At 37.7% G+C, this 24378-nt stretch overlaps 1 protein-coding gene and 1 pseudogene across 1 annotated transcript in view; one reads left to right on the top strand and one right to left on the bottom strand.

The window, feature by feature from the left end:
• The window catches only part of MSH4 (mutS homolog 4), a 116478-nt gene that overhangs the window by 54377 nt on the left and 37723 nt on the right, over positions 1 to 24378 (bottom strand). The gene's annotated exons all lie outside the window — the stretch shown is intronic.
• On the top strand, positions 10918 to 22265 carry LOC122898513 (annotated as a pseudogene).

Below are 24378 nucleotides of genomic sequence, written 5' to 3'. Positions count from 1 at the left end.
GGTTCTTCAAAAGTTAGTTAATCTGAAAAGTATTTTAAAAGCCTCCACAAAGGATAGATGTACTAAGTAGGGAAGAATTTACAGCTAAGACTAGTCCCTCCAAAACTAAAAAGGATGGGAAGTTAACAGACTACCAGCTATGGATCAGTTATGACTGATCCTTAAGAATCTTATGGAAGTAGCTATAGATTGCCTTTACTGGAGAGGAAAAAAGGATTCTAGATTCTCAGCTTACAGAATTATCTTAAACCTGCCCCAGACGACTTTTCTAAAGTCTGAGAGTCAAACTGATTATAGAAGCTGGCTTATCACAGATATTTCTGAGAGCACGAGTTGGCCAAACTGATGTTTCCTTCTCAATATAACCAGAAAAAATCTAATGCAAAAAAAATTATGTTTCTAATTCTTACAGCTAATGACACTAAATTATGAAGTTGTATGACTAATACTAATAATACTAAACATTAATGAGTTGACAAAAAAGAGACTACTCTCAGGTATAATCTCATGATTCTTTCCTATAAAAAAAGTGAAACAAAGTTTTGACATACTGCTAAGGGTTGAACTGTATCCCCCCAAAAAATATTTGTTGAAGTCTAAACACTCAGTACTTCAAAATGTGATCTTATTTACCAATAGCATCATTGCAGAGGTAATTGGTTAAGATGATATCATACTGTAGTAGGGCAGACTCCTAATTCAATATGACTAGTGTCATGTAAAAGATAGCCATGTGAAGACAAAGACACACAGGGAGACTGCATGTTACGCAACAGCAAGCCAGGGAACACTAAAGACTGCAAATAAACCACCAGAAGCTAGGAAGAGGAAAAAAAAAAAATATCCCTGATGGGTTTCAGAGGAAACATGGCCCTATGAATACCTTGATTTCAGACTTCAAGCATGCAGAACTGTGAGACAATATATTTATCTTGTTTTAAGTTACACAGTGTATATAGTATTTTATTTCACAAACAATAGGGAACTATAATATATACTAATTATTACTATAAAGTGGCCACATCCCATTCCTATACTACATTGCATTTTTCTGTGTAGAATATGTCATTCATAAGTAAAACTGTACTTCAAGTTATTTAAGATATTTTTCACTTGAAAACATCATTCAAGTCAGTGGAATTTGGCAAAAAATCATAAAGGCTAACTGTGTGGCTCTTATGTTTATATTCATAAATGATTATTCATTTTAAGCCTCTGAAAGTCCTAAAACATTGGATGGCTCCAAAAAGACTGCTAAACAAGAACAATGTAAAAAAGAAAGGTTAATAACACACACTAGCAAAAGTATATCCAAAAGTAAAATGAAGAACTCTTCCCATATATTCAGAAATAATTTTAATTTAATATGAACACTGTGATTTAATATCAGTTGTCAGGATCCAAACTGGAAGAAGAGAGCGTCACTGGAATGGGAGAAGCAAAATCAGAACATGGTGAGAATGGAGAGGTGGTACAGAAGGATAACAAAGTACCATAATGGAGGGCTTCTCAGCACAGATTATATGAACCTGAACAAGGTCAAGAGGGTATCCAGGCAAGAGGAGACAGCAGTCTGGTGTAGGTTTTAGAACCCTAAAGTCTGTGTGTGGGAGGGCACGTTAGTGCAGAGTATCATAGCCTGACACAGGTGAGGATAGGAAGATGATTTAGCAGGGAATGCTGGAGCACAGGCAAGAGTGAGGATGACATATGCATAAGATAGAGAGTGGTAGTAGTCAAAGACTGGTCACATGGGGGGGGTCAAATATGATAATATATTAAGGATACTAAGAGCCAGGTTTCTCATTGTCAGAGAACGGAGATACTAATATTGAAGGTTAGAAGACTAAAATGAACCTTGGGATGTTGAATTGAAATAGAAGGTACTGGTGTGGACTCAGTTTTCAACTGCACAGATGGATATAAATATTATATATATATATATATATATATATAATTAAATTTAAGATGGAGATAAATATTTATATATCTATCCATTTACTCATAGACATACACTTATTCCTTAGCCATGAGAAGGTTTGGGAGCACTGACAACAGCAAAGAATGTGCCCAGTGCCCAGATCTTGATTTCTAAATACCATATGCCTTTGAAACAAACCAAGGCTCCTGGGAGAAATGGCTGACTAAAAGGCTGGGCAGAGAAAGTAAAAGGAAAGCCTGGTTCATTTTTATGAGCCAAAAGTGATAAAGCTCTCAAGAAATGATGGGCGTATTTCCAAAGTACTGAAAGACCAATTAAAAAGGGCTTGTGTTGGTCAAATCTAAACAATTTGAGAATCAAAATAAATGTTGGTAGTAAAGGACTATAACCAATTGAATAAAATATGAAACCAGGAGTCCATAGAGATTAAATAAAATGAAAATTTGATAAGAACCAGTGTATTTACAGAGTCTCAAATAACCTCCTCAGAGAATACTTAAAATTATATAAGGAAAATGGTAATTTTATAGTGCAGAAGGCTAGAGAACCCCACTTTAATCAAGTGCACAAAGTTAACATCATAGTGGGACAAATCAAAATCATGAGCCATCTGATAAGATACAATAAAAACACTGCCCATTTCTGTGGTATTCCTACCAAAGATACATTACCAGAATATAACAATGAGGAAAAACATCAGATAAACCCATACTGACAGAAAACAACACAGAGCCATACTTTTCAAATGTCAAGATCATGACTGAAGATTAAATAGACAAAAAACTAAAGGTAATAATTGATTCTAAACTGAATACTTTTCTATAAAGGACTATTGGCACAACTGGCAAAACTTGAATGGGATCCGAGGATTAAATGGTATTATCATTGTTAATTTCCTTACTTCCAAGGTTTATTATGGTTGAATAGAAGAATATCCTGTTACTAAGAAATCCTCATTTATTTGGGAGTGATAGGGCATCATGTTGGCAACTTACTCTTAAAATTAAAAAAAAATAAGTTATTTGTAATACACTTGCAAATTTTCTGAAGTTTGAGATTTTATTTAAATTTTATTTTCACTTTTTAAAAAGGTTGAAACCAAAAAATCTTACATGTTTCCAGAGAATGGGGGGAGGGGCGGGAGGTGGGGAATGTCAGTCTAATCTGAAATTCAGAAAACCTCAATGGTTTCAACTTCTCAATAGGAACATTATAAGTTACAGGACAGTGGAGAAGTGTCTCCCAAATTCTGAAGGAAAATTCTTTCCTGACTAGAATTCTGTTTTCAGGTAAGCTATCAATAACTTATGAGAGAATAATAAAACATTTCAGAAATGCAGTCTTACTTTTTTTTTAACATTTTATTTATTTATTTGACAGAGAGAGATCACAGGTAGGCAGAGAGGCAGGCAGAGAGATAGGAAAGGAAGCAGGCTCCCTGCTGAGCAGAGAGCCCCATGCAGGGCTCAATCCCAGGACCCTGGGATCACCACCTGAGCCGAAGGCAGAGGCTTTAACCCACTGAGCCACCCAGGCACCCCAATGCAATCTTACTATTGCTCAGAAAGTTAGTAGAGAATGTGTTCCACAAGAAGGAGAGAGTAAGCCAAAACAGAAGATTAGAAGGGACACAAAAAATAAGAGATCCAACATAAGAAAGTCAGGAAAAATGCTGAAAAGAAATTTGGGGTCACAGATGTATACCAAACAAAGAGGGGCAACCAGTACAGATTGGAACAGTTCATAAGCTTATGAAGGAGGCATCTTCAAGAGGTTGAATTTGATTTTCTACAGTGAATAAATATACCGAGAACATAATACTGAGAGGGTATTTAGATAACTGGTAGAAATATCTATGCCTGAATTAGTGAAAGCACACAGTAAACCATACAAATATAAGAACAGTTATTTATTCTGGAGAAAAAAACACAAAAAGTTATGGAAGCTCAACTCTGCGTGGAATGGATAATCATAATAATTTTGATTGAACTAAAATTATGTTGTAACCCTATAGGGTAAGGAGAGGTAAGGAAATGTCCATGTTTAGGGGAGAAGAGAAGAAAGAGAGCTAAATATTCATCCTCCTGCCAAGAAATTAACACAGAATGTCAAAAGATATCATCAAGAAAGTAAAAAAAAAAAAAAACCCTAAGGAACAACAGAAAATATTTGCAAATCATATATCCAAAATAAGGAACTTATATCTATAATATATAAAGAACTCTTAAAAATCAATACTAAAAAGACAATCCAATTAAAATTTGGAAAATGTGGAGTGTTGGCATAGCTCAGCCAGCTGAGCATCCAATTCTTGATTTCAGCTTAGGTCATGATCTTTGCTCAGGTCATGATCTCAGAGTCATGAAATGGAGCCCCAAATCTGGCTCCAGGCTTGGCACAGAGCCTGCTTGAAATTCTCTTTCTCCCCCTGCCCCTCCCTGTACTCTCTTTCTAAAATAAGTAAATAAATAAATAAAATAGATAAATAAATAAAATCCTTTTTATTTTTTTAATAAAATCTTTTTTAAAACTAAAAAAGAATATGAATAAACAGTTCTCCAAAGAATATACACAAATAGCCAACAAGCACACAGGAAGAGGCTCAACATCATTAATCATCATAGAAATGAAACTTTTAAATGAGAGATATTACTTCACACACACTAGGATGCCTAGGAATCAAAAAGAGAGATAATAACAAGTATGGACAAGGATGTGGAGACATCAGAAACCTCACAGACTGCTGGTGGGACTGCAAAATCAGTCATTTTAGAAAACAGTCTGGTAGTTGGTCAAACAATTAAACATAGAATGATCATACCAGCAATTCCACTCCTATGTATATACCCACAATAAATGAAAACTTACATCCAAACAGAAGCTTGTACATAAATATTCATAAAAATGTATTCATGATAATCAAAAGTAGAAACTCAAATGTCCAGCTGATGGATAAAAGAAATGTGCTGTACCTATACAATGGAATATTATCTGTCAATAAAAATAATCAAGTATTAATATATGTTACAATATGAATTACCCTAAAAACATTATGCTAAATTAAATAGACAGTTACAAAATACTACATATTGTAGGATTCCATTTATATGAAACATCCAGAATGAACAAATCTATAGGGACAGATAGATTAGTAAAAGCCAAAACAAGGCAGGGAAGAAGTCTGAGAGGACGGGAAGTAACTGTTAATGGGTGCAGTGTTGCTGTTTTAGGGTGATGAAGATGTTCTAAAATTAACTGTACTAATTGTGATACAACTCTGTGAACACACTAAAAATTACCAAATGTTAAGCTTTAAATGGGTGAAATATTTGTGAATTCTATCTTAATAAAGCTGTTATATTTTTTAAAAATAATGGATTATGCAATATTTGCAGAAGTAAAATATATGACAATAGCCCAATGAGAAGGAATGGGGAATGGCTGCATACTATTGTAAAGTTCTTTTATTTTTATTTCAGCTTTATTGAGGAACAATTTACATATAAAATTATAACATATTTAAAGGATACATTGTGGTGATTTGATACATACATTGCAAGGATTCCCACAATTAGTTACTTAACACATCCAACTCCTCAATTTGGAGGGGAGTAAGAACTTTTAGGTTCTACTCTCTTAGAAAATATCAATTATACAAGATAGTATTACCAACTATAGTCACCATGTATTACATTAGATTCTCAGAACTTATTCAGTTTACAGTTGAAAGTTAAACCTTTTACCAACTTCTATTTCCCCCACACCTCATTGCCTCCCTGGAAATCACCTTTCTAGTCTCTATGAGTTTGGTCTTTGTGTGTGTTTGTGCAGTCCACATGTATGTATGTATGTACCTATGTATGCACATATGTATAGACTTATTCAGATTTCATATGTAACTGACATCATGCATTTAAATTTCACATATAATTGGTAATATACAATATTTATCTTTTTCTATCTGGCTTATTTCAATTGGCATAATGCCCTCAAAGTCCATACATGCTGCTGATGGATTTCCTTTTCATAGTTGCATAATATTCCATTATCTGTATGTGTATGCGGGTATTTGCGTGTATGTGTGTGTGTATTACATTTTCTCTATCCATTCATACATCAGTGAACACTTGGATAATTTCTGTATCTTGGTTACTGTGAATAACACTGCAATGAACACTGGAATTATCTCCTTGAGGTCCTATTTTCACTTTCCTCTAGGTATATACCTAGAAGTGGTACAGCTGGATCATATGATAGTGCTATTTTTAATTTTTTGAAGAACCTCCATATTGTTTTCCATTGACTATACCAATCTACATTCCTACCAAGAGTAAACAAGTTTTCCCTTTTCCTTGCATTCTCATCAACACTTGTTATCTTTTGTCTTTTTTTTTTTAAGATTTTATTTATTTATTTATTTGACAGAGAGAAATCACAAGTAGGCAGAGAGGCAGGCAGAGAAGGAGAGAGGAGGAAGCAGGCTCCCTGCTGAGCAGAGGGCCGGATGCGGGACTCGATCCCAAGACCCCGAGATCATGACCCGAGCCGAAGGCAGCGGCTCAACCCACTGAGCCACCCAGGCGCCCTCTTTTGTCTTTTTGATGAGAGCCATTCCAACAAGTATGAGGTGATAATTCCACCAGAATACTTCTGCATTTTCCTGATGATTACTGATGTTGGGCACATTTTCATATACCTATTGGCCATTTGAATGTCTGCTTTGTCAGTGTTTCTGCCCATTTTAAAATCAAAATTGTTTGGTTGTTTGTTTGTTTGTTTGTTTTTTTGCAACTGAGTTGTAGGAGTACTTTACATATTTTTAATATTATCTCCTTAGCAGATATATAAGTTGCAATTATTTTCTCCAATTCTGTAGTTGCCTTTTCATTTTGTTGATCATTTCTTTTGCTGTGAAAAAGATTTTTAGTTTATTTTTGCTTTTGCTACCAATAGAGTATGGTTCTTATACCATATGTGAAGTGATGTTATATTACTTGAAGGGGGACTGAATTCAGCTAAAGATGTATACTTCCTAAAGCAACCACTAAAATATCAAAATAAGGAGTTCTAATAAATCAAAAAAAGATACAAAATAGGGCCATAAAAAATACTCAATCCCAAAGAAGGCAAGAGAAAAGAAAAAGGGGAATAGATGAAATAAATAGAAAAAAGGAGTAATATGATAGCAGATTTTATCAAAACATACCAAAAATCTCATTAAGTGTAATTGAAATGAACACCCCAATTACAAATGAGATATGTTCTGGTTGTATACAAAAAGCAAGATCCAAATATTTGAACTATTTGGAATATTCCAAATATAAGAAAATATATATCCAAATATAAGAAATATTCCAAATATAAGAAACCCACTTTAAATATAAAGACACAAATAAGTTAAAAAAAAAAAAAGGTAAAAGTTGTATCATGCCAGCAAATCAAAAGAAAGCTGGAGTGGATATATTAATATTAAACACAGTAGATTTCAGAGCAAAAAAAATATTACTAGGGAAAAAGGGTCATTTTATAATGATAAAGCAGAAAACACAGTAACCTTAATAACAGAGCTCCAAAACACTATTTTTTTAATTTAAATTCAATTAGTCAATAATAGTACATCATGTTTCAGATGTAGAGTTCAATAATTCATCAGTTGCATATAATACCCAGTGGTCATCACATCATCTGCCTCCTTAATGTTTAATTATCCTACCCCCACTAGCATCCCTCTAGCAAACCTCAGTGTTTCCTATAGTTAAGAATCTCATGATTTTTCTCCCTCTCTGATGACTTCCCATTCAGTCTTCCTTCCATCCCCGTATGATCTTCTGCACTGTTTGTTATATTCCACATATGAGTGAAACCATAAATTGTCTTTCTCTGACTTATTTTACTCAGTATAATACCCTCCAGTTCCATCCATATTGCTGTAAATGGTAAGTATTCATCCTTTCTGATCGCTAAGTAATATTCCATTGTATATATATACTACATGTATATATATACTACATATATATATATATATATATTCTTTATCCATTCATCTGTTGATGGACATCTGGGATCTTTCCATAGTTTGACTATTGTGAAAACCGCTACTATGAACATGGGGTACATGTGCCCCTTCAGATTACTACATCTGTATCTTTGGGGTAAACACCTAGTAGTGCAATTGCTGGGTCATAGGGTAGCTCTATTTTTAACTTTCTGAGGAGCCTTCATACTGTTTCCCAGAGTGGCTGCACCAGCTTGCATTCCCACCAACAGTAAGAGGGTTTCCCTTTCTCTGCATTCTTGCCAACATCTGTTGCTTCCTGACTTGTTAATTTTACCCATTCTGACTGGTGTGAGGTGTTATCTCATCGCTATTTTGATTTGTATTCCCCTGATGATGAGTGAAACTCAGCATCTTTTCAAATGTCTGTTGTCTATTTGGATGTCTTCTTTGGAGAAATGTCTGATCATGCCTTCTGCCCATTTCTTGACTGGATTTTTTGGGTTTTGGGTGTTGAGTTTGATTAAGTTCTTTGTAGATCTTGGATACTAGCCCTTTATCTGATATGTCATTTGCAAATATCCTCTCCTACTCCATAGGTTGCCTATTAGTTTTATTGAATGTTTCCTTTGCTTCTTATTTTGACTAAATCCCAAAACTTGATTTTTGCTTTGTTTCCCTTGCCTCAAGAGATATATTTAGCAATAAGTTGCTGTGGCCGAGGTCAAAGAGGTTGCTGCCTGTGTTCTCCTCTAGGATTTTGATGGATTTCTGTCTCACATTTAGGTCTTTCATCCATTTTGAGTTTAATCTTGTGTATGATGTAAGAAAGTGGCCCAGTTTCATTCTTTCGCATGTGGCTGTCCAATTTTCCCAACACCATTTGAAGAGACCTTTTTTCCACTGAATATCTTTTCCTGCTTTGTCAAAGATTAGTTGACCATAGAGTTCACGGCCCACTTCTGGCTTCTCTATTCTGTTTCACTGATCTATATATCTGTTTTCCTGCCAGTACCATGCTGTCTTGATGATTACAGCTTTGTAATATAGCTTGAAGTCCAGCACTGTGATGCCACCAGCTTTGGTTCTCTTTTTCAAGATTGCTTTGGCTATTTAGGGTCTTTTGTGATTCCATACAAATATTAGGATTATCTGTTCCACCTCTGTGAAAAATGTCAATGGCATTTTGATAGGGATTCCCTTGAATGTGTAGATTGCTCTAGGTAGCATAGCCATTTTAACAATATTTATTCTTTCAATCCATGAGCATGGAATGTTTTCCATTTCTTTGTGTCTTCCTCAATTTCTTTCACAAGTGTTCTATAGTTTTTAGAGTACAGATCTTTACCATTTTGGTTAGGTTTATTCCTAGCTATCCTATGGTTTTTGGTGCAGTTATAAAGGGGATCAATTCCTTAATTATTCTTTCTTCTGTCTCACTATTAGTGCATAGAGATGCTTTGACTTCTGTGTATTGATTTTATATCCTACTACATTGCTGAATTCCTATATGAGTTCTAGCAATTTCTGGGTGGAGTCTTTTGGTTTTTCTGCATATAGAATCTTGTCATCTGCAAAGAGTGAGTTTGATTTCTTCTCTGGCAGTCTTAATGTCTTTTATTTCTTCTTGTCTGATTGCTGAGGCTAAGACTTCTAGTACTATGTTGAACAGTGGTGAGAGTGGACATCTGTGTCATGTTCCTGATCTTAGATGGAAAGCTCTCAGTTTTTCCCCACTGAGAATGATATTTGCTGTGGGCTTTTCACATATGGCTTTTATGATATTGAGGTATGTTTTCTCTTCATCCCTACACTGTGGAGAGTTTTAAACAAGAAAAGATGCTGTACTTTTTTTTTTATTTTATTTATTTATTTGACAGAGAGAAATCACAAGTAGACTGAGAGGCAAGCAGAGAGAGAGAGAGAGGGAAGCAGGCTCCACGCTGAACAGAGAGCCCGATGCGGGACTCGATCCCAGGACCCTGAGATCATGACCTAAGCCGAAGGCAGCAGCTTAACCCACTGAGCCACCCAGGCGCCCAAGATGCTGTACTTTTTAAATGCTTTTTCTGTATCAATTGAGAGGATCATATGGCTACTGTCCTTTCTTTTGTTGATGTGGTGTATCACGTTGATTGATTTGGGGATATGGAGCCACCCTTGCATCCCAGGAATAAATCCCACTTGGTTGTGCTGAAGAATCCTTTTAATGTGCTGCTGGATCCTATTAGCTAGTATCTGGGTGAGTCTAAAACACTTTAGATAAAAACTGGTATAATTTCAAAGAGAAGGGATAATGAGTTAAGATGGCAGTATAGTAGGAGGACCCTAGGATTGCCCTGTCCTTTGAAGATAGATACATAACTAACAAATCATTCTGAATACTCAAGAAATTGATCTGAGGACTGATAGAATATACTGCACAATGGAGGGAGAGAAGAAGCCCCTTTGAGGAAGATAGCAAGTATGGAGCCATGGTTTGGGAGAGAAAAGGATTGCAGGTGTTGTGAAGGGGAGGGAGCCCTTGTCACAGAGAAAGTCAAGAGAGAGTGGAATGCACAGGGATAAACACAAAGAGAACACCTCCCCAAAGCCATTGGCTGGAAAAATCAAAGGGGCTGAATTTCCTAAATTTTTACACCTAGAAGGGTTCAAAGACTTCAGTTTTAGAGGTCCCCAGCTTTGAGTGGGATAGAGACCAGAGGAAGCTGTACTACTCCTGGAGAGGAGGCAGGCAAACAACCCTAGGGCAAACTGCATGATCTGAGGAATGCCTAAGGGCCACAGGGAAAGACTGTACTTTTTGGAGAGCATCTGTGAGAGGCAGCATTGCCTCCCCAGGGACAAAAGAACAAGCAGGGACCATCTTCCTCTCTCACCCTTCAGCATAGGTGCAGAGACACCTGCTGAGGGTGGCTAACCTGGATATTGGGACTTCACTGTGCTTTACTCCAAAATCCACAGTCCTGCACTCCGGACAATGGCTCTTCAGGATCAAACCTGCATCAGTCCTAGCATGGTGAGACCTTTTCCCACAGTTAAAGAGCAGTGTCTGCCACACCAGATCCCTAAAGTCTGGAATTTTAAAACTCAGCTGACCTGGCTAGGGTGGAGCCCGAGGTGTGTTGTGCTGCTCTAGGCAGGCAAGAGACCCAAAGACAGAGAGTGTGAAATCAGTGCTCTGAAAAATATCTGACACACAAGAGGAAATTACTCACTCCTCTGAAAGTAGTAAGCACAGACTCCCCTCTCCAAGGACAAAGAGGCAGACTGACACCATTTTCCACCCCTCGCCCCTCACCATAAACCAACTTCAGTAAACAGCATAGCACCAACAATGGCTGCCTAACCTGCTTATCCCAAGTCCTACCATCCTTCACTCTGCTGGGACTGCCTTTCTCTGGCAAGTGTGCCCAACAACCCTCCTCCAGAAGACCAACACAAACCTCTACACACACTGTGTCTATTGACTACAAGGTTCTACAAAGCTTTAGTTCTAGAGGAAATAGAATATGACATTATGTAAAATAATGAAGCTGAACAAAAGAGAAAGAAAAATTTTGGATCTTGGAAGCAGATATAGGAAACTCAGTGACTCCATCAAACATAATAACATTCATATCATAGGAGTCCCAGAAGAAGAAGAGAGAGGGAAGGGAGCAGAAGGTTTATTTGAGGAAATTATAGCTGTAATTTTCCTTAATCTGGGGAAAGAAACAAACATCCAAATCCATGAGGCACAGAGATTTCTATCAAAATCAACAAAAGCAGGTCAATACCAAGACACATTGTAGTTAAATTTGCAAAACATACTAATTAAGAAAAAAAAATCCTAAAAGCAGCAAGACATAAGAAATGAAGTCCCTAACTTACAAGGGAAGACCAATAAGGTTAGCAGCAGATCTTTCACATAAAATAGCATGATATATTCAATGTGCTCAATGGGAAAAATATGTAGCCAAGAATACTCTATCTCACAAGTCTATCATTCAGAATAGAAGGATAGATGGTTTCCCAGACAAACAAAAACTGAAGGAGTTCATTACCACTAAACTAGTCTCATAAAATATATTAAATGGGTCTCTGAGTGGGAAGGAAAGGCCAAAAGCAACAAAGACTAGAAAGGAACAGAGAAGATCTTCAGGAACAACAATAAAACAAACAATAAAATGGTACTAAATACATATCTGTCAATAATTACTCTGAATGCAAATGGACTAAATGCTCCAATAAGAAGACACAGCATGTCAGAATGGATTAAAAAAAATCCTCCTACATGTTGCCTGTAAGAGACTCATTTTAGGCCTAAAAACAACTGCATATTGAACGTGAGGGGATAGAGAAATATTTACCATGCAAATAGACATCAAAAGAAAGCCAGAGTAGCCATACTTCTATCAGACAAACTAGATTTTTTTTAAAAGATTTTATTTATTCATTTGACAGACAGAGATCACAAGTAGGCAGAGAGGCAGGCAGAGAAAGGAAGAGAAGCAGACTCTCTGCTGAGCAGAGAGTCAGACTCGTGGCTCAATCCCAGGACCCTGAGATCATGAGATCTCTGAGACCTCAGGACCCTGAGACCCTGAGCCGAAGGCAGAGGCTTTAACCCACTGAGCCACCCAGGCGCCCCTCAGGCAAACTATATTTCAAACCAAAAACTGTAACAAGAGATGAAGAAGGACACTATATCATAGTAAAGGAGTCTATCCAACAAGAATATCTGATAATTGTAAATATTTATGCCCTCAAATTGGGAGCACCCAAATATATAAAACAATTAATAATAAACACAAAAGAACTCATTAATAATAATACAATAATAGTAGGGGACTTTCATATACCATTTATATCAGTGGACAGATCATTTAAGCAAAAAAAATCAACAAGGAAACAACGCTTTGAATGAGACACTGAACCAGACGAACTTAACAAATACATTAGGAATATTTCATCCTAAAGCAGCAGAATACACATTCTTTTCAAGCACACATGGGACATTCTCCAGATAAGAGCACAAACTAGGTCACAAATGAGGCCTCAACAATACAAAAAGACAGAGACTATACAATGCATGTTTTCTTTTTTTTTTTTTCCAATTTATTTATTTTCAGAAAAATAGTATTCATTATTTTTTCACCACACCCAGTGCTCCATACAAGCCGTGCCCTCCACAATACCCACCACCTGGTGCCCCAACCTCCCACCCCCCCGCCACTTCAAACCCCTCAGATTGTTTTTCAGAGTCCATAGTCTCTCATGGTTCATCTCCCCTTCCAATTTACCCAAAAGCACATACCCTCCCCAATGTCCATAACCCTACCCCCCTTCTCCCAACCCCCCTCCCCCCAGCAACCCACAGTTTGTTTCGTGAGATTAAGAGTCACTTATGGTTTGTCTCCCTCCCTATCCCATCTTGTTTAATGGATTCTTCTCCTACCCACTTAAGCCCCCATGTTGCATCACCACTCCCTCATATCAGGGAGATCATATGATAGTTGTCTTTCTCCGCTTGACTTATTTCGCTAAGCATGATACGCTCTAGTTCCATCCATGTTGTCGCAAATGGCAAGATTTCGTTTCTTTTGATGGCTGCATAGTATTCCATTGTGTATATATACCACATCTTCTTGATCCATTCATCTGTTGATGGACATCTAGGTTCTTTCCATAGTTTGGCTATTGTGGACATTGCTGCTATAAACATTCGGGTGCACGTGCCCCTTTGGATCACTACGTTTGTATCTTTAGGGTAAATTCCCAGTAGTGCAATTGCTGGGTCATAGGGCAGTTCTATTTTCAACATTTTGAGGAACCTCCATGCTGTTTTCCAGAGTGGTTGCACCAGCTTGCATTCCCACCAACAGTGTAGGAGTGTTCCCCTTTCTCCGCATCCTCGCCAGCATCTGTCATTTCCTGACTTGTTGATTTTAGCCACTCTGACTGGTGTGAGGTGATATCTCATTGTGGTTTTGATTTGTATTTCCCTGATGCTGAGTGATATGGAGCACTTTTTCATGTGTCTGTTGGCCATCTGGATGTCTTCTTTGCAGAAGTGTCTGTTCATGTCCTCTGCCCATTTCTTGATTGGATTATTTGTTCTTTGGGTGTTGAGTTTGTTAAGTTCTTTATAGATTTTGGACACTAGTCCTTTATCTGATATGTCGTTTGCAAATATCTTCTCCCATTCTGTCAGTTGTCTTTTGATTTTGTTAACTGTTTCCTTTGCTGTGCAAAAGCTTTTGATTTTGATGAAATCCCAAAAGTTCATTTTTGCCCTTGCTTCCCTTGCCTTTGGCGATGTTCCTAGGAAGATGTTGCTGCGGCTGAGGTCGAAGAGGTTGCTGCCTGTGTTCTCCTCAAGGATTTTGATGGATTCCTTTCTCACATTGAGGTCCTTAATCCATTTTTAATCTATTTTTGTGTGTGGTGTAAGGAAATGGTCCAATTTCATTTTTCTGCACGTGGCTGTCCAATTTTCACAACACCATTTATTGAAGAGGCTGTCTTTTTTCCATTGGACATTCTTTCCTGCTTTGTCGAAGATTAGTTGACCACAGAGTTGAGGGTCTATTTCTGGGCTCTCTATTCTGTTCCATTGGTCTATGTGTCTGTTTTTGTGCCAGTACCATGCTGTCTTGATGATGACAGCTTTGTAATAAAGCTTGAAGTCCAGAATTGTGATGCCACCAACTTTGGCTTTGTTTTTCAATATCCCTTTGGCTATTCGAGGTCTTTTCTGGTTCCATATAAATTTTAAAATTATTTGTTCCATTTCTTTGAAAAAGATGGATGGTACTTTGATAGGAATTGCATTAAATGTGTAGATTGCTTTAGGTAGCATAGACATTTTCACGATATTTATTCTTCCAATCCAGGAGCATTGAACATTTTTCCATTTCTTTGTGTCTTCCTCAATTTCTTTCATGAGTACTTTATAGTTTTCTGAGTATAGATTCTTAGCCTCTTTGGTTAGGTTTATTCCTAGGTATCTTATGGTCTGGGGTGCAATTGTAAATGGGATTGACTCCTTAATTTCTCTTTCTTCTGTCTTGTTGGTGTAGAGAAATGCAACTGATTTCTGTGCATTGATCTTATATCCTGACACTTTACTGAATTCCTGTATAAGTTCTAGCAGTTTTGGAGTGGAGTCTTTTGGGTTTTCCACATAGAGTATCATATCATCTGCGAAGAGTGATAGTTTGACTTCTTCTTTGCCGATTTGGATGCCTTTAATTTCCTTTTGTTGTCTGATTGCTGAGGCTAGGACTTCTAGTACTATGTGATAATGGACATCCCTGCCGTGTTCCTGACCTTAGTGGAAAAGCTTTCAGTTTTTCTCCATTGAGAATGATATTTGCAGTGGGTTTTTCATAGATGGCTTTGATGATATTGAGGTATGTGCCCTCTATCCCTACACTTTGAAGGGTTTTGATCAGGAAGGGATGCTGTACTTTGTCAAATGCTTTTTCAGCATCTATTGAGAGTATCATATGGTTCTTGTTCTTTCTTTTATTGATGTGTTGTATCACATTGACTGATTTGCGGATGTTGAACCAACCTTGCAGCCCTGGGATAAATCCCACTTGGTCGTGGTGAATAATCCTTTTAATGTACTGTTGAATCCTATTGGCTAGTATTTTGGTGAGAATTTTTGCATCTGTGTTCATCAAGGATATTGGTCTATAGCTCTCTTTTTTGATAGGATCCTTGTCTGGTTTTGGGATCAAGGTGATGCTGGCCTCATAAAATGAGTTTGGGAGTTTTCCTTCCATTTCTATTTTTTGGAACAGTTTCAGGAGAATAGGAATTAGTTCTTCTTTAAATGTTTGGTAGAATTCCCCCGGGAAGCCATCTGGCCCTGGGCTTTTGTTTGTTTGGAGATTTTTAATGACTGTTTCAATCTCCTTACTGGTTATGGGTCTGTTCAGGCTTTCTATTTCTTCCTGGTTCAATTTTGGTAGTTTATATGTTTCTAGGAATGCATCCATTTCTTCCAGATTGTCAAATTTGTTGGCGTAGAGTTGCTCATAGTATGTTCTTATAATAGTTTGTATTTCTTTGGTGTTAGTTGTGATCTCTCCTCTTTCATTCATGATTTTATTTATTTGGGTCCTTTCTCTTTTCTTTTTGATAAGTCTGGCCAAGGGTTTATCAATTTTATTAATTCTTTCAAAGAACCAGCTCCTAGTTTGGTTGATTTGTTCTATTGTTTTTTTGGTTTCTATTTCATTGATTTCTGCTCTGATCTTTATGATTTCTCTTCTCCTGCTGGGCTTAGGGTTTCTTTCTTGTTCTTTCTCCAGCTCCTTTAGGTGTAAGTTTAGGTTGTGTACCTGAGACCTTTCTTGTTTCTTGAGAAAAGCTTGTACCGCTATATATTTTCCTCTCAGGACTGCCTTTGTTGTATCCCACAGATTTTGAACCATTGTATTTTCATTATCATTTGTTTCCATGATTTTTTAAATTCTTCTTTAATTTCCCGGTTGACCCATTCATTCTTTAGAAGGATGCTGTTTAGTCTCCATGTATTTGTGTTCTTTCCAAACTTCCTCTTGTGGTTGAGTTCTAGCTTCAGAGCATTGTGGTCTGAAAATATGCAGGGAATGATCCCAATCTTTTGATACTGGTTGAGTCCTGATTTAGGACCGAGGATGTGATCTATTCTGGAGAATGTTCCATGTGCACTAGAGAAGAATGTGTATTCTGTTGCTTTGGGATGAAATGTTCTGAATATATCTGTGATGTCCATCTCATCCAGTGTATCATTTAAGGCCTTTATTTCCCTGTTGATCTTTTGCTTGGATGATCTGTCCATTTCAGTGAGGGGAGTGTTAAAGTCCCCTACTATTATTGTATTATTGTTGATGTGTTTCTTTGATTTTGTTATTAATTGGTTTATATAGTTGGCTGCGCCCACGTTGGGGGCATAGATATTTAAAATTGTTAGATCTTCTTGTTGGACAGACCCTTTGAGTATGATATAGTGTCCTTCCTCATCTCTTATTATAGTCTTTGGCTTAAAATCTAATTGATCTGATATAAGGATTGCCACTCCTGCTTTTTTCTGATGTCCATTAGCATGGTAAATTCTTTTCCACCCCCTCACTTTAAGTCTGGAGGTGTCTTCGGGTTTAAAATGAGTTTCTTGGAGGCAACATATAGATGGGTTTTGTTTTTTTATCCATTCTGATACCCTGTGTCTTTTGATTGGGGCATTTAGCCCATTAACATTCAGGGTAACTATTGAGAGATATGATTTTAGTGCTATTGTATTGCCTGTAAGGTGACTGTTACTGTATATTGTCTCTGTTCCTTTCTGATCTACCACTTGTAGGCTCTCTCTTTGCTTAGAGGACCCCTTTCAGTATTTCCTGTAGAGCTGGTTTGGTGTTTGCAAATTCTTTCAGTTTTTGTTTGTCCTGGAAGCTTTTAATCTCTCCTTCTATTTTCAATGATAGCCTAGCTGGATATAGTATTCTTGGCTGCATGTTTTTCTCGTTTAGTGCTCTGAAAATATCATGCCAGCTCTTTCTGGCCTGCCAGGTCTCTGTGGATAAGTCAGCTGCCAATCTAATACTTTTACCATTGTATGTTACAGACTTCTTTTCCCGGGCTGCTTTCAGGATTTTCTCTTTGTCACTAAGGCTTGTAAATTTTACTATTAGGTGACGGGGTGTGGGCCTATTCTTATTGATTTTGAGGGGCGTTCTCTGAACCTCCTGAATTTTGATGCTCGTTCCCTTTGTCATATTGGGGAAATTCTCCCCAATAATTCTCTCCAGTATACCTTCTGCTCCCCTCTCTCTTTCTTCTTCTTCTGGAATCCTAATTATTCTAATGTTGTTTCGTCTTATGGTGTCACTTATCTCTCGAATTCTCCCCTCATGGTCCAGTAGCTGTTTGTCCCTCTTTTGCTCAGCTTCTTTATTCTCTGTCATTTGGTCTTCTATATCGCTAATTCTTTCTTCTGCCTCTATTATCCTAGCAGTGAGAGCCTCCATTTTTGATTGAACCTCATTAATAGCTTTTTTGATTTCAACTTGGTTAGATTTTAGTTCTTTTATTTCTCCAGAAAGGGCTTTTATATCTCTGGAGAGGGTTTCTCTAATATCTTCCATGCCTTTTTCAAGCCCAGCTATAACCTTGAGAATTGTCATTTTGAACTCTAGATCTGACATATTACCAATGTCTGTATTGATTAGGTCCCTAGCCTTCGGTACTGCCTCTTGTTCTTTTTTTTGTTGTGAATTTTTCTGCCTTGTCATTTTGTCCAGCTAAGAGTATATGAAGGAGCAAGTAAAATACTAAAAGGGTGGCAACAATCCCAGGAAAATATGCTTTAACCAAATCAGAAGAGATCCCATATCATGCAGGGGGATTTCTCCCCCCTCACGATTGGGTGAGGGATCTCCTCTGATTGGGATCTCCTTTGATTGGGATCTCCCAATCTCTTCTGATTGGGATCTCTTCTGATTTGGGGATAAAAAGAGGTTCAAAAAGAAAGAAAGAAAAAAAAGAAAAAAAGAATTAAAAAAAAAGAGATTGAATTAAAAATTCAATCAAGAATTTAAAAAAGAATTAAGAAAAAAAAAGGATTGAAGAGATTAGGATCTCTTCTGATTTGGGGATAAAAAGAGGTTCAAATAGAAAGAAAGAAAAAAAAAGAAAAAAAAAGAATTAAAAAAAAGAAAATGAATAAAGAAAAGTATAAAAAAGCAAAATATATATATTAGATAAACTAGTTAAAAAACGTTAAAAAAGAAAAGGGTAAAATTATAAAAAATTTTAGCAGAAGAAGAGAAAATAAATGAAAAAGAAAAAAAAATAAACTGCAAGACTAAAAAATCACAGGCAGAAAGCCATGAGTTCGTGGTTTGTTTTCTCCTCCTCTGGAATTCTGCTGCTCTCTCCTTGGTATTGAAACTGCACTCCTTGGTAGGTGAACTTGGTCTTGCCTGGATTTCTTGTTGATCTTCTGGGGGAGGGGCCTGGTGTAGTGATTCTCAAGTGTCTTTGCCCCAGGCGGAATTACACCACCCTTACCAGGGGCCGGGCTGAGTGATCTGCTCGGCTTTGCTTTCAGGAGCTTTTGTTCCCTGAGCGCTTTCCGTAGAGTTCCGGAGGACGGGAATACAAATGGCGGCCTCCTGGTCTCCGGCCCGGAGGAGCTGAGAGCCTGGGGCCCCGCTCCCCAGTGCGCCCTCGGCGAACAGCTCCTAGTAACTCGCGTCTGCCTAACCTCCGGCCGCGCTCCGAGCTCACCGAGCTTGCGACCGGTTCAAGGCAACTCCGAGCTGCGAGCTTACTGTTGGCTCTGTCTCTGCAGCCGGCTTTCCCGTTCCAATATCCGCAAGCTCTGCGACACTCAGACACCCCCGATCCTTCTGTGACCCCGCAGGACCTGAGGTCACGCCGACCCCGTGTGGGCTTCGCCCCGGTTTAGCCTCCGGAGCGATATCCCTCAGCGGAACAGACTTTTAAAAGTCCTGATTTTGTGCTCCGCTGCTGCTGCTCCGCCGCTTGCCGGGAGCCGGCCCCTCCCCCCGGGGTCTATCTTCCCGTCGCTTTGGATTCACTTCTCCGCCAGTCCTACCTTTCAGAAAGTGGTTGTTTTTCTGTTTCTAGAATTGCTGTTCTTCTTCTCTTCGATCTGCCGATGGATTTGCAGGTGTTTGCAATCTTTAGATAAGCTCTCTAGCTGATCTCCTGCTAGCTGAGGTAGTCTCAGCCTGCTACTTCTCTGCCATCTTGACTCCTCCCTCCCAATGCATGTTTTCTGACCACAATGCTATGAAACTTCAAGTCAACCACAAGAAAATATTGGGAGACCACAAATACATGGAGGTTAAAGAACATCCTACTAAAGAATGAATGGGTCAACCAGGAAATTAAAGAATAAATAAAAAATACATGGAAACAAATGAAAATGAAAATACAAAACTTTTGGGATGCATTAAAAGTAGTCATAAGAGGGGCCACAGAGTTTCTGGCTGGAGAGGTGCTGAATGAGTCATCGGTTCCAGGGGTGCTACAGCTGCTTTCTTGAACAGAAAAGTCATTAAGCCTGACTTTACAACATTGAGTGGGAAGAACAGCAGCCCAGTTAATATGTTCTAGGATGCAACAGATCTCAGCCTGTGGAGTATTTCTGGCAACAGACTCTAGAGCTAAGGTGTAGGGGGATAAACAGTTTTGTATAAGCTATCGATACACCAATCCAGTGACACTGAAAGCTGGTCAGTTTCAAGGTTTGTGGAAGGACATCATTCACTGTTCGCTGGTTTTGTGTGGTAGAGAGCCAGGCTTTACTTTACCTACCACCTTTATTCATGGCTCAGTGGAGTTTGTGACAGTACTGATAGGTCTCCAAACAGGACCTAGCTGTTCCATCTGTCTGGACTTGAAAGAGCCAATGACCATCAACTGTGGGTATAACTTCTGTCTCTCCTGCATCAGTATGTTCTGGAAAGATCTAAATGATACTTTCCCCTGCCCCTTTTGCTGCACCACTCTCCAGAAAGGAAATTCGTGAACAATCCCCAACTGGGCAATTTTTTTCCCATTTTATTTTATTTCTTTTCAGTGTTCCAGAATTCATTGTTTATGCACCACACCCAGTGCTCCATGCAATACGTGCCCTCCATAATATCTACCACCAGGCTCACCAACCCTCTCCCCTCCAAAACCCTCAGTTTGTTTCTCGGAGTGCACAGTCTCTCATGGTTTGTCTCCCATTCTGATTTCCCCCATCTCACTTCTCTCCATCCCCCAATGTCCTCTGTGTTATTCCTTATGCTCCACAAGTAAGTGAAACCATATGATACTTGGCTCTCTCTGCTTGACTTACCACTCAGCATACTCTCTTCCAGTCCCACCCATGTTGATATAAAAGTTAGGTATTCACACTTTCTGATGGAGGCATAATACTCCATTGTGTATGTGGACCATATCTTCTTTATCCATTCATCTGTTCAAGGGGCATCTTAGTTCTTTCCACAGTTTGCCAACTGTGGCCATTGCTGCTGTGAACAATGGGGTACAGGTGTCCCTTCTTTTCACTACATCTGTACCTTTGCAATTTAATTGAAATTGCTAAGCTACTATGGATAAGAAGAAATGAAGAGGAAGGAAGAGAAGATTTTGGGTAAGAAGAAGCAGGAGGAAGAGGAAGAAAGAGAAGCTTATACGTAAAAACACAATTAGGTTTTGACCTTTTTCTGCCAGAAGGACCTAGAACTTTTATCTCCACGGTGTGGTTTCTCCACTGATCACTGGAATCACTATATTTGGCCCTAAAGAAGGCTGCTCCTTATTTTAAAAAAAGACTGCAGAATTGCATGAACCATGGAGGGAGAGAGTAGAACAAGTTGAAAAGGTGGTAATTATGCAAAGCAGAAAATCATTGGAACTGAAGAAGAAAATACAATGTGGAGGGAAGAAATCAAGTCTGAATTTGAGCAAATTTTGTTGTTTCTCAAAAACGAGCAAGAAATTATTCTTCAGCAATTACAAGATGAAAAAATGGATATTTTAACAAAACTAAATGAAAACCTAACAACATTTTCAAGTCATCTTTCCACATTAAAATATCAAAGGAGATAGAGGGCAAATCTATGAAGTCAGAGTTAGAATTACTGACGTTAAAATTACAGATGTTAGAAAGTATCTACCATAGGTATAAAATCTTAAAACCCCCTAAACCCTTTTCATTTCAATTAAAGGAATATGGTTACCATCTTTCTTCACAATATTCTGGCCTAAATAAAATAATCAACGGATTTTGAGTGGATCTAATTCTAGACCCTGAAACAGCACATTGTAAGCTTATTGTCTCAGAAGATAGAAATAATTTGCAATATGGAAATAAAAGGCATAAATTACCTCATAACCCAAGGAGATTCTATCTCTGTTCAGATGTTCTGAGTTCTAGGAGTTATAATTCTGACAGGCAGTATTGGGAGGTGAAACTGAAAGACAAGCCTGAATGGATCATGAGTGATCTTGAAGACACTCTTCGCGGACGGAGAAAGAATAAGATGCAATCAATTTTAGCACAGGATGGATTATGGGGTGTTGGACAATGTAGTCAGAATAATTAGATTGCATTGGGCTCTAAAGAAATTAATCTTCTACCAAAAATAACACCTAGAAAGATTGGCATTTTTTTTAGACTATGAATTGTATGAGGTTTCCTTTTATAATTTGAGTGGTTGATCCCTTCTCTGTATTTTTAACTATTATTTTATGGAAACACTTTGGCCTTATTTCTATACCGAAACGGACTCAAAACCTCTTAAAATATATACAGTAACATATTCCAAATGATGAATTATTGTAAAACTCTTGTTTTTGCTGCTGCTGTTGTTTGTTTCTTTGTTTCAGGTAGTGGACAAAACTAAGCCAGTGAATCTCGTCTCAACAATTCTGTTGTGATTTTGTTGTTGACTTTTTGTTTTTGTTTTGTTTTAGTTTTTCCTTTAAACAACCAGAATGATTTTATTCTAGTTTCAGCAACTTCTAAAAAATGTGGATATAGGGTACTCGGCTGGCTCAGCCAGCACTACATGCAATTCTTGATCTCAGGTTGTAAGTGTGAGCCCCACGTTGGGGGTAGAGTTTACTTTAAAAAAAAAAAAAGATGTGGTTATAATGAGACAGAAAAAAGAAAAATTAAGGAGTGCATTTGCAACTGCACCAAAAGACACAAGATTCTTAGGAACAAACCTAACCATAGAGGCAAAGGATGTCTACTCAGAAAACTAAAGAATTCTCATGAAAGAAATTGAGGAAGACACAAAGAAATGGAAAAACATTTCATGACATGAATTGGAAGAACAAATATTATTAAAATGTCTATGCTACCTAAAGCAATATACATATTCAGTGTAATCCCTATTAGAATACCATCAACTTTTATCAGAGAGCTGAAACAAATAATCCTAAAAGATGTATGGAACCACAAAAGACCCCAGATAACCAAAGGAATGTTGAAAAAGAAGACCAAAACTGGTGGCATCACAATTCCAGACTTCAAGCTCTATTACAAAGCTGTCATCATCAAGATAGTATGGTACTGGCACAAAAACAGACACATAGATTAATGGTACAGAATGAAGAGCCCAGAAATGATTACCATCAACTCTATGGTCAACTAATCTTTGACAAAGCAGGAAAGAATGTCCAGTGGAAAAAAGAAAGTCTCTTCAACAAATAGTGTTGGAAAAATTGGACAGCCACATGCAGAAGAATGAAACTGAATCACTTCCTTACACCACACATAAAAATAGACTCAAAATGGATGAAAGACCTAAATGTGAGACAGGAATCCATCAAAATCCTAGAGGAAAACACAGACAGCAGTCTCTTTCACCTCCGCAGTAGCAACTTCTTGCTAGACTTATCTCCTGAAGCAAGGGAAACAAAAGCAGAAATAAACTACTGGAACCTCTGCACAGCAAAAGAAACAATCAACAAAACTAAAAGGTAACTTTCAGAATGGAAGAAGAGATTTGCAAATGACATATCTGATAAAGGCTTAGTATCCAAAACCTATAAAGAACTTACCAAACTCAGCAACCAAAAACCAAATAATCCAGAAAAGAAATGGGCAGAAGACATGAATAGACATTCTTCCAAAGAAGACATACAAATGGCTAAAAAACACATGGAAAGATTCTCAAGATAAGTTTTCATCATAAAAAGACAAATTAAAATGAAATGAGGTATCACCTCATACCAGTTAGAATGGCTAAAGTTAACACACAAGAAGCAGTAAGTGTTACTGAGGATATGGAAAAAGTGAAAATCTCTTTCACTATTGGTAGGAATGCAAATTGGTGCAGCCACTCTGGAGAACAGTATGGAGGTTCCTCAAAAAGTTAAAAATAGAGTTATCCTATGTCCCAGCAATTAAACTACTAGGTATTTACCCAAAGTATATGAAGATACTGATTCAAAGGGGTACATGCACCCCAATGTTTATGGCAGCATTATCAACAATAGCCAAATTATGGAAAGAGCCCAAATGTCCATCACCTGAAGAATGGAAAAAGAAGAGTTGGTGTATATATGTGTATATATACACACAAAATATAATATTACTCGGTCATAAAAAAAGAATGAAATCTTGCCATTTTCAATAACGTAGTTGGAGCTAGAGAGTATTATGCTATGTGAAACAGTCAGAGAAAGACAAATTCCATATGATTTCAGTCTTAATGTGAAATGTAACAAAACAGATGAACCTAGAGGGGGAAAAAAAGAGGCAAACCATAAAACAGACTCTTAACTATAGAGAACAAGTTTAGAGTTATTGGAGGGGAGGTGGGCAGGGGGATGAGTTAAATGGGTGGTGGTTATTAGGGAAGGCACTTGTGATAAGCACTAGGTATTGTATGTAAATGATGAATCATTAAATACTACACCTGAAACAAAATTG

Source organism: Neovison vison, chromosome 2, assembly GCF_020171115.1.
Source record: "Neovison vison isolate M4711 chromosome 2, ASM_NN_V1, whole genome shotgun sequence".
Taxonomy (NCBI): Eukaryota; Metazoa; Chordata; class Mammalia; order Carnivora; family Mustelidae; genus Neogale; species Neogale vison.
This window is presented reverse-complemented; position numbering and strand designations above follow the sequence as displayed.